At 36.2% G+C, this 17,639-nt stretch overlaps 1 long non-coding RNA gene across 3 annotated transcripts in view; it reads left to right on the forward strand.

Moving 5' to 3' along the window:
* Positions 1–16,297, forward strand: part of LOC125247663 — a 35,874-nt gene extending 19,577 nt beyond the window's left edge. For 2 of the 3 annotated variants that reach the window (XR_007180135.1, XR_007180134.1), the window contains exons 6-7: positions 9,637–9,767; positions 9,996–10,983. This is a non-coding gene — a long non-coding RNA (uncharacterized LOC125247663). Of the gene's footprint in view, positions 1–9,636; positions 9,768–9,995; positions 10,984–12,480 lie in introns of those variants that run through there. The other variant, XR_007180136.1, reaches the window with a different exon arrangement.
* The last annotated feature ends 1,342 nt before the right edge of the window (positions 16,298–17,639 follow it).

A 17,639-nucleotide genomic window follows, 5' to 3' on the forward strand; every position in this document is an offset into this window, starting at 1 on the left:
AGTTATCACATTGATTTGAATAGTATAAACTGCAGGGTTTGTGAGTTTAATGAAAAGCTAATGTAATTAAATACTGCATTATGAAAATAATATGTAATTAAATCATAAATATGTAACATTAAAATAAATAACTTTAAAATAAAAACACTTAATACACTTACTGTACTAAAAAAAAGATAAAAAGTATATTTGTTTACCTGCATGTCATGTGACCATTAACTGGCATCAGATTACTGTGAACTTCATTTTATTATTTATAATTATTATTATTATTGTTTTAATTTTATTATTGGCCTAACTTATTAACTTAAAATCTCAGAAGGTTCAGGTGTTACGTACACTGGTGTAGAGATGAGGCTGATACGGATTTCCACAATACGTACAATACATTTATTAAACAGAAGGCAGAGATCACCAAACATACATCTTAACAAAACAGAGAACGGACGAGTAGTGAAGGGAGTGAGTGCAATATATGGGGAGTGCTGACAATAGAGTCCAGGTGCAGGTGATGAGTGCTGAAGAGGAGCTGACGAGGGAAGTGAGTGCAGGTGTGGAAACAGGAGGATCTTGGGAAATGAAGTCCAGGGAAACAAGGGTTCTGTGACATCAGGGAAGAATCAGTGAATTATGAATTATTTACTGCCATTGTGGGAATAACATGTAATCATGTAATCAATTGAAAAAGTAACTGTAGTCTGATGACGAGTATTTTAGAATGTAATTTAATCTAATTACAAGTACTTAATTTTTGGAATCTGATTACATAATGCATAATACATAAACCATTGTTTGTTTGTTTATAAATAAATAAATAAAGCTAGGCCATTTTATGTTATCCTAAGGCTTTAGAATATATAGTACACTCTAAAAAATGCTGGGTTAAAAACAACCCAAGTTGGGTTAAAAATGGACAAACCCAGCAATTGGGTTGTTTTAACCCAGCGGTAGGGTTAAATGTTTGCCCAACCTGCTGGGTAGTTTTATTTAACTCAACTATTGTTTAAAAATTACTGTATTGCTTAATTAAAATTAACCCAAAGTATGTTGGAAATGAACATTTATTAATGTTCAATGAATAATTATTAAACAATAAACATTTATTAAATTGCTTATTAATAAATGTTCACGTTTTGACTATTATTGTTGCCTCTAATTGCATCTGGTTTTTAATTTTAAAAATAAACCAGCTATTTTGGGTTCATTTTAAGCCAGCCATATAGTAATTTTTAAACAATAGTTGGTTTAAATAAAACTGCCCAGCATGTTGGGCAAACATTTAACCCAACTGCTGGGTTAAAACAACCCAATCACTGGGTTTGTCCATTTTCAACCCAACTTGGGTTGTTTTTAACCCAGCATTTTTTAGAGGGTAATATTATTTGGGAAATAAATTTCCAAACAAACAAACAATAAATAAGCAAATAATAAGCGAATAAATAAATAAAGTTAGGCAATTTTTCATGGAATCCCAAGACTTTGGAATATGATATTATGTGGGGAAATATTAAATCTTGATTTATTTGGAAAAGAAATAAATAAATTAATAAATTCATTCATTCAGGTAAGGAATAAGATGAGCATTGTTTAAAATCACGATTATTCAGTCTTTTTTGCACAAAGGATCATTGGAATATTTGTCAAAGATGTAAATGACTCAAAGTTCAAGCATGGATTCTTTTTCCACGGTCATGGTCTCATCACATCTGTAATGCTGGATGTTCTACTACAGCGGTTCGCCCTTATCTCTTTGAATCTGTCTTTCGGATTTTTTAACTTGAAACTCAAAGGTGACCTTTTGACCCGGCTGTCAACCTCGCTGCCCTCCAAACCCTTCCACCGCTTCTTTGAAAGGGACTTGACAAGAACAACAACTGTGCTCATCACTTAGGAATTCCCAACCCTTGACCTTCCTGCATTCATCACAATAGTCAGAGGCGAGTGTCAAGAGTCACACTTTCAAGTCACCGTGGCTTTCAGAATGCGCAATTGCGTGTTTAAACTTTTATGGATATTCAAGTTCTCCGACTAACGTCCACTTGCACTCGGCACATTCGGGAACGCTGTCCCGATTCAATGTCTTCGGTCTTTGTTCCGTGTCGCTTTTTCTTTTTTTTCATCACTCTCTCCCATCCGCATTATAAGAGACCCCCGAGAGGAGCAAAGGGGGAGAGAAAGAAAGAGAGCAGAGGACTGGAACAAGGGAAATGGATAGAGGGGGGTTATTGTGGAAAAGGGGATTACTGCTCGGCATTGTCCTGCCTTAATCCCACCATTTTACTATCATTTAACACCTTTCAATGGCAGCCCCCACTTCCCATCCTCCTCCGCACACACAATCTGCTCTCAACCTCCTTCCTCAGACAGCGTGAAATCTGTTATTCAGCCTGGGTTGAGCAGGTGGGGGGGCAGGGTGTTGGGTGGGGTGACAAGTATGGTGGTTTTGGGGGGCGTCCGGCCATTTTCTGACCCCAACTTCATCTATTCTCCACAGCTTGACTCGGGGGCCCCCTTTTTGTTGAGATTGATGGCCTGCTGTTGTAAGAGAAACCAACACACTGCTCAAACAAGCATACATGAACATTACTGGCCGACTTGTGATGCCATTCATGGATGTTTCCCAAATGACAGCCTTTCTTGAGAGCAAATGTATTTTAGTGCAAAGTTTTCATTGTGTAAATGACAAGATACACTATAAATCAACACTTAAGTTTATGAAAGTAATCACAATTCCCAATAGAGTGTCATTTCCGCCATGTATTGTGTTTAATAGCATTCCGACGTGGAAATGACGGTTGTGGAAATTACATTTTCAACATTTTTGGTAAGAAATGGCTAATTTGATAGCTAAAATTGTATGCATTTGAAATACATACAAATAATAATTTTATACTTATTGCATTATTTGACAAAATTACTTATGTTGAATAAGTAATTACTTCATGACTGCTAAAATGTATGTTCTATATATAGTATGAATGTGTGTAGTATGATTGAAATTCAGACATACTAACTCAGCCATGTTGTCATACTCATGTGACCTATCAGAGTCAGTTGCGTCACTTCATTGCCATTCACGAATCCTCTCCAGTGGCCTCATGGGAATATTAAAGTGTCCATCTTATGCACACTTCAGAATCTCGCCTGATGTAGTAGGTCATTCGGGTACTTTTTGCCTGAATGCTGAATTCGGACAGTCACATACTGTTTTATGTTCCCTATATAGTAGGGAAGTATACGATTTCGGACGCAGCCAGTGTTTATGCATTTTAAAAGTCTATCTGGGAGGGTAAAACAATAAAATCTGTACCTAAAAGACATTTATTTGAAAAAGTAGAAAAAGTAAATGATGAACACATAATACAAGTGTGTTAATTTGACCTTCAGATTACAAAAGGGAAAAAAAGATGTTGAAATCTAGCTATCTACCAAGAGGTCTTGGGTTTCTATCCACAGCACAAAGGGGCAAAAAGTAGAAGCTAAGAGGGGTGAGTACACCAGGTAACCCTGAAGCTGGTATTACCTCTTAAAAAGAATTCATTTTCCCCCATACATCCGTCTATCCATCCTTCCTTCCTTCCTCTCCACACTGCCCTCCTTCTGAGTAAAAGTGCAGCTGTCATTTGTAGTCCTCAGTTTTTCCGCCCCCTGCGAGCGCTTTGAAGGCCATGGGATTGGGGGTGGGCGAGAGTTGGACGTTGTTTTAAAGAGGGAGGGAATGTGGGGGAAACTGAACAGGTGCTTCTCCCCCCCCATCTCATCCTGCGTCCCTGAGGAGAGGAAGTCAGTGCTCTGTTAAAGGGATTAGAGGATTGGATCAAACAGAAGAGCGGCCGTTCTCTCTCTGTGAGGCAAAACCATGAATTGGTCAACACTTGTGCTGCATCTGAAATTGTGTACTACTATTAGGTACTAGATTTGGTTTGAAACTTAAAAAAAGTATGTTCTAAATAGTATGAATGTGTGTAGTGCACTACACCCGGCATGTTGTCATTATCATGTGACCTACGGTGTCAATGGCATTGCTTCACTTCCATTCACAAACCTCTCCCGACTCATGGGATAGTAAATTGTCCATCGAATGCGCACTTCAGAATCTCGCTGGAAGTAGTTGGTAATCTGGGTACTTTTTGCCAATACTGTAAATTCGGACATAATACTCAGCTCACATACTGTTTTTCGCCTACGATATAGTATGGAAGTAAGCATAATTGGACGCAGCATTGGTCAACAACACGTTATGCCTAACAACACCCCTTAGCTGTTCTAAATTCACTGTAAACCATGGCTTCTTGGGGCTTATTGCTTTATTTTTGACAGTTACTTTTTATCCAAAGCAAGTTGCATTCAAGGGATACATTTTTGAAATTGTACATGGGAATCGAACCCATGACCTTGCTGCTGCTAGTGCTACAAGAGCTACACAAATGATTAATGGTTTTGTTATGCTTTTTAGAGTATGATCAAAGTCCCTTTAAGACATTTCACTCGGCGGCCATCTTTGAAACGCCTCTCGGGCATCCTGGGCGTCATGCAATCTCTTTGAATGGGGAAACATCAAATTCTCCAAAACTGTTTGCAAACCTTATGATTAAATTTCATGTTTGAAATCACCAATGAACTCTAACAACAACCGGCTCATAAATTTAGTTTCTAAACGCTCGAATCATGACAAAAAAAACTATTTTTCAGGCTGGATCAAGCTAATGCGCATGCGCAGACCTAAATGCGCGTCTCTTCGGAGGCGAGCGTCTGACTGTTTCTATAGAAACCGGTGATTCTAACTGCCGCTGAAGTGACGCGATGACTTTACCAGTCGGCGATTGGCTCTTATTTAGAAGGCGGGACTTATCCCGCCAAATTGCGCGTTACACTTTCTCCCATTCAAAACAATACGAGTGACGCGTCTTGTGTTATTCTATAGTCTTCGGTATGATCAAATCACTCTAAAAGATTAACAGTCAGTTTCATTCAATCAGTTTGTTTGGATAGTTCATGTGAATGAACTATCTGCATTGTAAATTAGTTTTATAGCAAAATAGTTAAATGCTAATTAAATAATTAGATAATAAATAAATAAATACTGTTCTTCATGAATAAGGGTGTTTTTTACTTGTTTTAAATTGACTGTCACTTAAATTAATCAAAATGAATTTAAAGTAAAAATATTTATAATGTTAAAAAAGAAGTGTTGCTTAAGCAGCAATTTAGAATTATTTCTGAAAAAAAATTCAGCATTTCCATCACAGGAATAAATTACGTTTTAAAACATACTAAAATAGAAAGAAAGAAGAAGAAAAAAAAAAAAAAATCACAGTATTACTGTTTTTACTGTATTTATAATCAAATGGATGCAGCATAAGAGACTATTTTCAAAAATGTTAAAATCTAACCCCAAACCTTTGAACAAGTGTATAAAGTTAGCCTATACATTGTAAAAAATTATATGATCAATAAGTATACATATGTTTTTGCATTGTTTTAACTCATTAAAATACGTTAAGCAATTTTCAACTTTTTTATAAATTATACAAATTCAACTCGTTTTTTAAAAATTTAAGGCAGCAACTTAAAGGTCCCGTTTTACGTGGTTTTTTGAAGCTTTGATTGTGTTTATAGTGTGCAAAATAACATGTGTTCATGTTTCGCGTGTAAAAAAACACAGTATTTTTCACATAATTTACTTATCTGTATACCGCTGTTTCCACTGTCATAAAAACGGGCTGATGACTTCCTTGTTCTATGAAGTCCCTCCTTCAGAAATACATAACGAGTTCTGATTGTGCCAGCGGTTCCTGTGTTGTGATTGGACAGCAGCTTAGCGGAAAGGTCCCGGAAAGGTCACGCCTCTTACCATAACGTGGAGATGCACGCGCTCAGTGTTATTGTAAACATGTCTTTAATTTTACCCTATCAATTTGAGCCGGAATCAGACCCGGTGATTGGACTGCGGGATGAAAATAACAGCGTTTCGTCGACATGGCGACAAACACACTCTACAAACGCAACTCTTGTGTATTCCTGTGGGCAGAGGTTAGTCAAAAAACTGTTTTAGTGACGTCATTAAAGAAGGAAGTAGAGGGATGTAGTCCAAACTGGCCGTTCGATGTAGGCGACTTCTGTTAAATAAAATATCTCGCTTGGCATTGAACTTTGAGCTTTAAAATTTTACAGATTTTATTTATACTCTAACAACAACATTACACACTAACTAAAGTTTGAAACATGGGATCACGAAGAACGGGACCTTTAAGGCAGCAACTTTTTTTTACAGTGTATATTTAAGAACATATTGCCCCCAATAATAGCTTCAATGTAGTTAGCTACGTTTTGTGAGTTGCGTAAACTAGCAAACTACTTTTCCAAAAACCTATCTTGAATAGAACTACTTTAAATTAGGATTAACTTAGTTTGCCAAGTCAGTTTCAAAGTAACACTGTTTATGAGAACTTAACTATCATGTTTGTTTTGTTGTTTCAATTTACTGCCCTTTTGAAACGTTCAGACTACCAAAAGATGAGCAATGGGACAAACCCATCAGAGTATTATGATGGCAATATCCTAACGGCAGTAATAAACCTGAGAGGAAAACAATGGCAAAGGACGTTAGGCTCGCCTTTGCCCCAAGTGAATTTCGGACAGGTTGAACGAGAGGTCAGAGCAATTTAGCACCACTTCGCTCAAAGGGGAAGGTCATGCTTGGGCAGGTGGTGGTCAGTTTAGCCAAAGAGCGTCTGCATTCTGTGTCTGGGTGTTTGTGCAAGACAGGAAGCAGAACTGTTACGCTAGTAAATACCAGCACACAGGCATCTGACTCAATGGGAAGCTGGAAAGTCAGAGATATGGGCAGGGGGAGCTTTAGCTGAAACATAAATAGGCCTATGACTGCTAGCCTCAGTGTTTTGGCATGTCTATGGGAGGACGTTTGTGCAGTGTTGGGTTTCACAATTGCTGGTGTCCTGAAAAGAGAAAAAAAGCAGTGGTTGTTCTCAGCGCTAGCTAGCTTCCTGTTGCGGCTCCGTGTCTCTACGTGTGTTTGTTTGAGTTTGTTTACGAGGATGTTTCTATGACACTAGGATGTGAGTGAGTCATTTAAGGCTAGTGTGAAGTTTCTTTCTTAGTTTGTGCGTGTGTGTGTTTGGCACCATTAAACGATTTGTCATGCTTGAATTTATGTCTGTCGTAACTTCACCTCCGATTGCATGTTTTTATGCCTGTGAGGATATCATTTTTAAATATGGTTCTGCACATGAAGTCCAATAAGAGTCGTACTGTAGATAAAGCATTGTTGAAGTGCTCTAAATTATACAGAAGTGTATCCGTTTTGGTGTTTGTTGAGTCTCCATTAAATGTAGAAAGGACAGGGCTAAAAGGAACATATTGATTGTAATGTGTTTCCTGTTCTTAGCTTTCACTCTGGTGTCAGTCTTCAGAGAGAACACAGTGTTCTGACAGACTGTGTGTATATATACAACAGGCAGACAAGAACACACACATCTCTGAGCTGAGAAAAAATGTCATCACATAATCAACAGAGAAAGTATACTGAGAAATATATATACATATATATGGGTCAATGACGTGATGCAAATTTTTGTGTGTCCCTATGGTTTAATTAAATTTAAAAGGGGTAAAAAAAATAAAAAAATAAATTATGTTTGCAAATTACTTGTAAACATTCTCTTTTTTGAGGACCAAGTCTGTTTTAATTCATTTTGAGAGAATATTTGGAGAATGATTGCAAAAATGTCAATGTGGCGTAACCATAAACACTTCGTACCAAATAATTGATCTTGTTTAAAAAAAAATCTCAATTAAAAAAACACTTGAAAATAGTTCCAAATAGTGGGTTAGTTTATATTACATCTTTAATCAGCATCATAAATATTTGATTAAATTAAATTAAACAGAAAGCCTGGTTACACCATTTGACATTTCAATTTAAAATCAAATTTGACAGGCATTATCATGGACACCTATATAAGCACATGCATTGCGTCCCAAATGACGCACTATACACTATACACTTATACACTATGTACTTGTGCACTATGCACTCATCCATGTAGTGCGTGAATTGTATAAGGTTATTTTGTCATTTAACAACGGAGACCGATCCCCCCTCCCCCTCCACTACGTAATTAAAGCTGTGACAGTTGAGTGCACAAAGTGTCCAACATTCCACATTTCATTTTTTCTGTTAATTTAGTGCATCATCCGGGTATTTAAAGTGCACTTTTTCTTTTTGGAATTTTCAGTGTGAACGCACTACTCGCACTATTTATACTTAAAAACGTCATAGAATAGTGCATAAGTACGCGAATTGGGACGCACCTATGGCCTTGGAGGGAATATTTAAAAAAGTTAATACTCAAGTCACATGGCTCCTTGAAAGGTGGTTACACCATCTTGACACTTCAGGAATTTGACTTGACTCGCATGATTCCCCAAATTAATTATAATATCCAGAACAATAGTGTTCCATTTACTTTATTTACTGATAATTATTACTGAGAATTTCACCTTTTTTGAACAAAATCAATTATTTGCTACAAAGTTTTTACGGTTACACCACCTTGACATGTTTGCAATCATCCCCCAAATATTCTCTCAAAAGTAATTTGCTAATTTATTTTGAAATTGTAACCCTTTTAAATTTTAGTAATCCATATGAACACAAAAAATAGTATCACGTCATTGTCCTATATATATATATATATATATATATATATATATATATATATATAAATGCAATTAAGAAAATGAGTCCTGTTTTTAGGACCAACAATATTTGCCCTTAATACATTAATATTAATATATTTAATATATTATTTTTAATATTACATTTTATATAAATTATATAATTTATAAGGTTTAATATTCTTACCATTTTTAGTATTTAATATAGTTTGAAATTTATGATATTTTTGTATTCATATTCTAAAATTTACAAAATTCAAAAGAATATAAATATGGAATCAGAAATTATATTTAACAAAAAGGTTTATACAAATATTTAACAAAAAGTGTATCTTTCATTTGATATTTTATCAGTTTTAAAATAAATAATATTAAACATTGTCATTCAAAAGTGAATAAATATTAAATTAGAAATAAAATAAAAAGAGAAAGTGTTTTAATGTTCTGTTGACTTTAGAAACATTAAATAATATGATGATATGTTTTTTTCTGCATTATGGTAATGCAGAATTTGAAGGGAAAAAATATGCTTTATTGTCACAAATATAGTGCAATACAAATTCAATAGGCCTTTTTAAATGCAAAATATAATTCCCTATTTCTTTTGATTTTAGGGTGAAATAAGGCCCTGGTTTCATTCAGGAATATATGTATAGTGTAGTGATGATAAACATCTGAATTGTACCTTTGTCTGTATAATAACATATTTGTAAAGACAATAAACCCTGCCTCTACACTCCCAAACGCAGTCCTTTCTGGAAATGACATGGTCTGCTCTGCCTATCTGGCAGTCCTCATTCAAACAGAGACCGATCCATTCAGAAGCCCAGAGTGCACTGCACACTCATTCATGCTCAACACAAGCCCTGCCTTCGCTCTCTCTCATTCACTCGCTCACTTTCTTTCTTTATTTATTTATCTCCCTGGTTTGCTTAGCAACCGCGCCGCAAAGTGAAGCACTGCAGCGGTGAGTCAACCTGCTGTCGTACTGACGAGAGATGGAAGGACAGATGATATAAGCTAGAGATGGTGTCAGACTGGAGTGATGTGGATTTAGTCTAATCAAGGTGAGAAATTGGACACATTCAGGCACATTAAAATGATTGTGTACTGTTAAAGGTCACAGAGGTCAGATGCACAACTTGAGCTTCCTATTGGATTAGTGTCCTTTTTGGACATAAGTATCCTTGATAATTACTCATTTGCAGGCACCTCAAATGCTATGGCCATTTATGATATTGAATTGTTTTGCAGGTTCACACTCTCCCACTTCTTCTTCTTCTTCTTCTTTACAGTTCTCTCCCTCACTCCACTGTTCTTGTTTCTGAACCATGAGACATATTAATCATTTCCTGGAGTGCAGCCACTCACAAGGCAGGTCTGAGCTCCTGTGATCTGAGTGAGTCTTAACTCACTTCCTGTGTCTGGCTGGAGTTGTGTGCTGAGTGGGCGAGCTGAAACGACTAGAGCCGTGTCACAGCACTGGAAAAAGAATAAGAAATACAAAGACGCAACGAGAATATAAATCTGCATCACAATCTGTAGATGTGTATCCGTGTCATAATGAACTTTTATTTTAAGGGCAATATTCACACCTGGTTTTGATTTTATGAGGGCATATTTGTTATCTAACCATATTACACACATTTTGTCAGCTATTTTAGTCAAATACTTCAACGGAATTAACTGAAATAAAATAATAGCTGTTACTTTAAAAAAAAGTAATTATTAAAATGATTATAAACTGTTTGTATATAGTTTTATGTTTTTAATCATTCTGTATTTTTAAACTTTTTATAACTTAAAAAATGTTAGTTTTATAAATTATTATAATATAATATAATATATGCAGTGCAACAGAAGTTGTTTTAGTAAAACATACTTTAAAAGCACTATATATTTAATATTTTAATATATATAATATATAACACACACTGAACATAATACATACAGTACATTATACATGAAAAAAATGCATAAGGTATTCATATTGTGGTATAAAAGAGCTAATACATATATTTATTATATATCATATTTAGTGGAATTTTGGCACTGAACCCTGGTTCATTTCTGATCCTGAGGCCTGTTCCATAAAAAAAAAGTTTACCATATAAGCCTAGTCTGACTCACTGTCTTTTGATTTGATTCCATAAATAACTCAAGCTCAGTCACTTTGGCAACTTATGCTGGGAAACTAACCTGAGGCCTATTCCATAACAAGTTAAAGGATTAGTCCACTTTTAAATACACTTTTCCTGATAAATTTACTCACTCCCATGTCATCCAAGATGTTCATGTCTTTCTTTCGTCAGTCGAAAAGAAATGAAGGTTTTTGAGGAAAACATTCCAGGATTTTTCTCCTTACAGTGGATTTCAATGGCTACCAACAGGTTGAAGGTCAAAATTACAGTTTCAGTGCAGCTTCAAGGGCTTTCAACGATACCAGATGAGGAATAAGGGTCTTATCTAGCGAATCAATCGGTCATTTTCGAAAAAAATACAACCGTTTATGCTTTATAAACAAAATATCGCCTTGAACGTACTTTCCGCTTCCGCATTCTTCATAACACTTACTGAATGTTCTACGCCTTCCCTATTCTACTTACGGAACGAACGCGGCGCCAGTTTTGTTTTTTTCCGTAACTTGAATGAAATTTTCGAAAATGACTGATCGATTCGCTAGATAAGACCCTTATTACTCATCTGGTATCGTTTAAAGCCCTTGAAGCTGCACTGAAACTGTAATTTTGACCTTCAACCTGTTGGTAGCCATTGAAATCCATTGTAAGGAGAAAAATCCTGGAATGTTTTCCTCAAAAACCTTCATTTCTTTTCGACTGACGATCTTGGATGACATGGGGGTGAGTAAATTTATCAGGAAAAGTGTATTCAAAAGTGGACTAATCCTTTAAACAAATTTTTTTTCAGTTCGTCTGACTCATTGTCCGCTGATTTGGTTCCATAAAGCAAATTTAGCATAGCTTGAGCTCAGTCACTCTGGCAACTTATGCTGGGAAACTCTCCTGAGGCCTGTTCCATAAAACAAGTTTACCAAATAAGCCAGGCTTTTTTCAGTTATTCTGACTTATTGTCAGTTGATTGGGTTCCATAAAACAAATTTAAGATAAGCTACGTTTCCACCTCAGGAACTTTCCCCGGAAACTAGGGACTTTGGGGTGGTGCTTGGTGTGTTTCAAGTTCCGGGTAAAAATTTCCCTCTCAGAAAGTCCCTGCTCATGAGGTTCAGGAACTTTTGGGCGTAAGACTTGGGCGCTGAACATGCTGATTGGTTAAGTTCATGCAGCATTTTGATTGGTTGACTCAACGCAGCATTTTATTTCAACCACCATATTTAAAAGTCTTTTGCGGTGCGTGCAGTAAGGGTTGTGTGCTATTCGAATCATCAATGGAGAACTTTAGGGCTGCTTACGAATAGAGTGCACATAAATTGATCTTCGCTCATTGAACCTGGGTCAAATTAGTGGGATTGCATGAACTTGGTCTTTTATGGAACCACTGAATTGTTAGGTTAATTCAAATCAGGTTTTGGACTGTAATCCCCAATTATCTTTATGGAACAGGCCTCTAGTGTGTCTGTACAACAACGGTGACTAATATTTGGGTCTAACCTGGTTTGCTGGAGGTAGTGTGGGTTGTTGAGGCACAAAGTTTTTACTTTTTCTCTTCCTTTTTGTCTCTGTCGCTCTCTCCCCCTCACGCATGTTATTTTTAAAAGCTCTTTTAAATGATAATGACTATTTTTACTCCTTTTCCATCAAGCTGCGTGGGCTCACACAGAGACAGCGGCGGATGATTCATATCGGTTGGAGTGCTCCTTTTGTGAACTGCTGCCGCCACATCTCTGCTGTAACACGGCCTTCATAGAAATGAAGCCACGAAGGGCCTTGAAATGGATGGAAGCAACACAAACCGGGAGCTGTAAGCTCTGGGCTGACATTCACAGAGCGAATCTATTCATAGCTGATAGAGAAATTCAAGGTTTTTTATTTCATTTGCGCCTGTTGTTGTAGCTTGTGATGTGCAGCATGTAAGATGCCATTAGCGGTTTTCGCTAATACATCTGTTGCTCATGCTTAAACTTCAGTTTGTCTTATTGTTTATGTTTCTAAGTGATTAGACTTACGGTTTTCACCTGGTGGAAGATAACGCAAAGGAAAAAATCCAGAACATTTCCGTTGTCATGAGAAATGGAGTCCCCCCCAGGATTTGGGTCTCCTTTAGGACCCAGGCGGTAATGCCTGATCAAATGTTGTTATCGTGATGTCTTGATTAATTATAACCCATTAAAAGTGCGTTGAACCAATGGGATCACTCGGGGTCTTAAAGAAGACCCGATTCCTGGGGGGGGCTTGATTTCTCACCACACCGTAACTTGCAAGAACCCCCTTTAGTCTGTATCTGTTATCTGTGAGGCCAAACATTTGCACAAGCCTAAGCATTAATAGAACGTTTTATCAAATACACACATTTAAAATGTTCTCATTCTCTTCTGGAAAAACAAACTAAAAACATTGATGACTCATCCTGCACTACATAGATTTTACCCAATCAGATGCTTTCTAGAATGAGATTGTCCCGCCCCCCCTAATACCACCTACTTCTGGCTAACAACAACAGTTTAACAATCTGTATTGTATAAAGTGACTTGACTTAGCAAATCATGTTCCTCGGTGGATAATGGCTAAAACAAACACGTGTCCCTCAATATGAGCGGCCCCAATTTTTTGTTTTAGTGTTAAACACATGAACAACAAGAGCCTTCATGTTATGAATTCAAATGTGTTGAACAGCTGATCGCTAATAACACCGACACACACTTTTGGTTCTGGTGGATTGAAGAATATGGCAGCAAAGTCCGTCATGCTCTAAATCAACAGCACATCTCATTTCTGCAAGCAGGAACGGAAGGAATCTCATGGAGTTTTTTTGTTATGGCGAGACAAGCGTGGGCTGCGATGAAGCACTGAGCGACAGAGCTCTTGTTTTCCACTGCTAAAGTCCAGAAGCCAGTGAAAAACAAAAGCTTTAATTCCAAACAAAGCACTTCTGTGTGTCCATTCTTGGAAGACATTCCAATACAACATTCCAGAGCTTGTGTAGGTGGAGATCTCGACCACTGGGTCTGAGGATAATTAAGTTTGTAATTTTTAATGAAATGTCCCACCTACGCACACTGCAATGTCCTGAAACCTCTTTGTGTCTTTGACTATCTCTCTCTCTACATACATACCTGTATATAAATATGTAATCATTTGACTCCATATGCTGTGAAAAAGGAACTCTTCTAGATTCCCAGCCCATGGACGGTATGCATGGCTCTTTATCAGTTTCTGATGAAAAATCTCAAAATTACTGATGTCTTCTAAGCAGTTCTGGCTTCTTCAGAAGCCTCTTCTTTGTATTCAAAGTGAGTGTGAGATGGAGAGCAGGAGGTAAAGAGATCACTTTGCCAGGGGTGAGTTCTCTCCCCACGTTGGCGGAAGTTCTCACTCTCCATGTGGGTGGTTTGGAGAAGAGCCCGTAGCAGTTAAGTGTGATAACAGCGTATCCACTGTGCCCACTATGGTGTTTACTCACAGCACTCAAACTCTGTTTTGCCCTGTGTATAACCTCCAGGATGTTTAGTCTTGATAAGCTGCTTGTTATGGAAGAACAGAAATATGAGATAATAGATATACTACCATATTTCTTTTAAGTCAGTACACCTCCTCCATGTTGACAGGAAAAGGACAGATTTGTCAGCTCTTAATTTGTATGCGAGTCCATTGCTTGATTTGCTCTGTTATTCAGTCATTTTAGTTGTATCAGGTTCTTGAGATGCTTTTTTTGGACTGAAAATGTTCTTGATAGGTTTTTCAGACCAGCATTTTGGATTCTGAAGAAATGATTCTGGAAGAACTTGAAAATAAAAGGTTTTCCAAAGGCTATTGCGTCTTGGTCACTAAAAGTTTAGCGCTGTCAAATCTATTAATCGCGATTAATTGCGATTAATCGGGTAAAAAAAAAAAAAATCTTGATGGGTTTTAAAGACCAGCATCACTATAATCTTGTGCTGTCGAAAGTGCTGTTGAATCGATTAATCGCGATCAATTGTGATTAATCACGATTAAACTAAAAATGCTCTTGATGAGTTTTACAGACCAGCATTTTGGATTCTGAAGAAATGATTCTGGAAAAACTTGAAAATAAAAGGTTTTCCAAAGGCTATTGCGTCTTGGTCACTAAAAGTTTAGTGCTGTCAAATCTATTAATCGCGATTAATTGCGATTAATCGATTAATCTGGTTTAAACAAAAAAAAATATCTTGATGGGTTTTAAAGACCAGCATCACTAAAATCTTGTGCTGTCGAAAGTGCTGTTGAATCGATTAATCGCGATCAATTGTGATTAATCACGATTAAACTAAAAATGCTCTTGATGAGTTTTTCAGACCAGCATTTTAGATTCTGAAGAAATGATTCTGGAAGAACTTGAAAATAAAAGGTTTTCCAAAGGCTATTGCGTCTTGGTCACTAAAAGTTTAGTGCTGTCAAATCTATTAACCGCGATTAATTGCGATTAATCGATTAATCGGGTTTAAACAAAAAAAATATCTTGATGGGTTTTAAAGACCAGCATCACTAAAATCTTGTGCTGTCGAAAGTGCTGTTGAATCGATTAATCGCAATCAATTGTGATTAATCACGATTAAACTAAAAATGCTCTTGATGGGTTTTACAGACCAGCATTTTGGATTCTGAAGAACTGAAAATAAAAGGTTTTCCAAAGGAAAAAACATTGCATCTTGGTCACTAAAAGCTTAGTGCTGTCACATTGGTTAATCAAGATTAATTGTGATTAATCGCGATTAAACGAAAACTGCTCTTGATGGGTTTTACTGACCAGCATTTTAGATTCTGAAGAACTGAAATTCGGAAGAACTTGAAAATAAAACGTTCTCCAATGGCATCAGGCTGTAAAAATATTTTGATTAGAAATGTAAAATTGTAAAGAAAATCATGCACTAATGAACCCATCAGTGGAGAAATAGGGTGGATCAAACCATCTGTTTTGGACCAAATGACTGGCTGGTTATGCACCTGCCCGTTAAAAGTGACCGACAACAGGCGAGGTCATCTAGCCAGGGGTGGCCTGTACTCCTGCAACTCACATAACAGCACAAATGGAAGAGTGCAGCTAGTGAGCAGAGAGGTGGTGGGTGGATGTTGCCTGACTGGAGTATGGGGCGGGTGGGGTTTGTGAGGAGGGTTGTGTTGGGGTCGCTGGAACTTGAGTACCGGAAATTGCTGGGCATGTTGGCAAATCCTTCACAGTGCAGTTTGTAACAAGAGGACGACAGGGACTGAAACCCTTCACACAGGATTAGCACACTGGCCAAGTATAGTCACAATCTGTTGGGTTTATTTTCACTGCTTAAAAGACTTACAGAACTGTAACAGGAATACTGGGACAATGGACACATGTTGTCTTAAAACCATTGTGTCTTGGTCACTAAAAGCTATAACAGTTAATTGAATAATATTAACATATTATTTGTAACAATTACATGTTATGTATTACTGTGTATATATTATATATATATATCTATATCTATATATATATATATATATATATATATATATATATGCTGTCAAATCGATTAATCACAATTAATCGCATGCATCTAAATAAAAGTTTGTAAATTTGTTCATAAACCAGTGTAATACCCATGTCATACAAATTTGTCTTGAAAACTTGAAAATAAAAGGTCTTCCAAAGGCAAAACCATTGGTCACTAGGTGCTGCCAAATCGATTAATCACAAATAATTGTGATTAATCGATTAATCGCGATTAAACAAAAAATGCTCTTGATGGGTTTTACTGACCAGCATTTTAGATTCTGAAGAACTGATTCTAGAAGAGCTTGAAAATAAAAGGTTAAAATTATTAAGATTTATTAAAAATATTTTGGTTAGAAATGTAAAATTGTAAAGAAAATAAATGAACCCATCAGTGGAGAAAGAGGGAAAAAGATTTATAAATACAAATTTAGAAAATCATATAAACTAGCACACACAACACAGTATATTAAAATATTAATGTAATCTATTTTTTTAAACATAAATGTAGACTATTTACAAGGCCATTATATTTCATTAAATATTAAATAAAATTATATTAAATATATAATATATATTTAATAAATATTTAATATAATTTTAATTAATAAATATATATTTAATTTTAATTGTCTATAAAAGTCTATAAAAAAGTCAAAGATTTAATAGTTATAATAATGAAAAATAAATTAATGGCATTCAAACGCGATAACAGAATTAAAATTACAGGAGTGTCTAATATGAGAAAATTCATTCTCTAATACTACTCATGTTCATGTTGGCAGATATGTAAAAAAGATCATTATTATTATAATAACAATACACTATTTTGCCATCAAAAAATAATAATTACTCATTTTAACCCTGTTTCTTAACTCCCACACAGGGATTATCCCTTTATCTGATGTATGCAAAAGCCAAGAGGGTGTCAGGTTATACAGCTTGTTTTGCCAGGACTTGCTTTTAGAGCAGGAGCCTGATCTCCTGACAGGAAGTGCCGCAGGGGGGGACATTTCGCTCTAACCAACCCATACCTGGAAATACCAGCCTGTCCACATGGAAAGTTGTTTTGCTCACTTAACACTCAGTAACACTTTATCTTTGGGGGGGAAATTGGATTTTGTTTTTCATTGTACAACAAAGGTTAATCTAGTCTATGCTTAGCTTTGTCATTTAAATACTAAGTTATGTATGTTAGTGAGTGATTAATGAATTGTGTGCTAGTATATCTATTATTCTGCTTTAGATAAAACCAAAAAAAGGCACTTTTTCTGAATGCATCAGAATTTTGTAATTAGTTTGATTTCATATTTTTAATT

Source organism: Megalobrama amblycephala, linkage group LG15 (assembly GCF_018812025.1).
Source record: "Megalobrama amblycephala isolate DHTTF-2021 linkage group LG15, ASM1881202v1, whole genome shotgun sequence".
NCBI lineage: Eukaryota > Metazoa > Chordata > Actinopteri > Cypriniformes > Xenocyprididae > Megalobrama > Megalobrama amblycephala.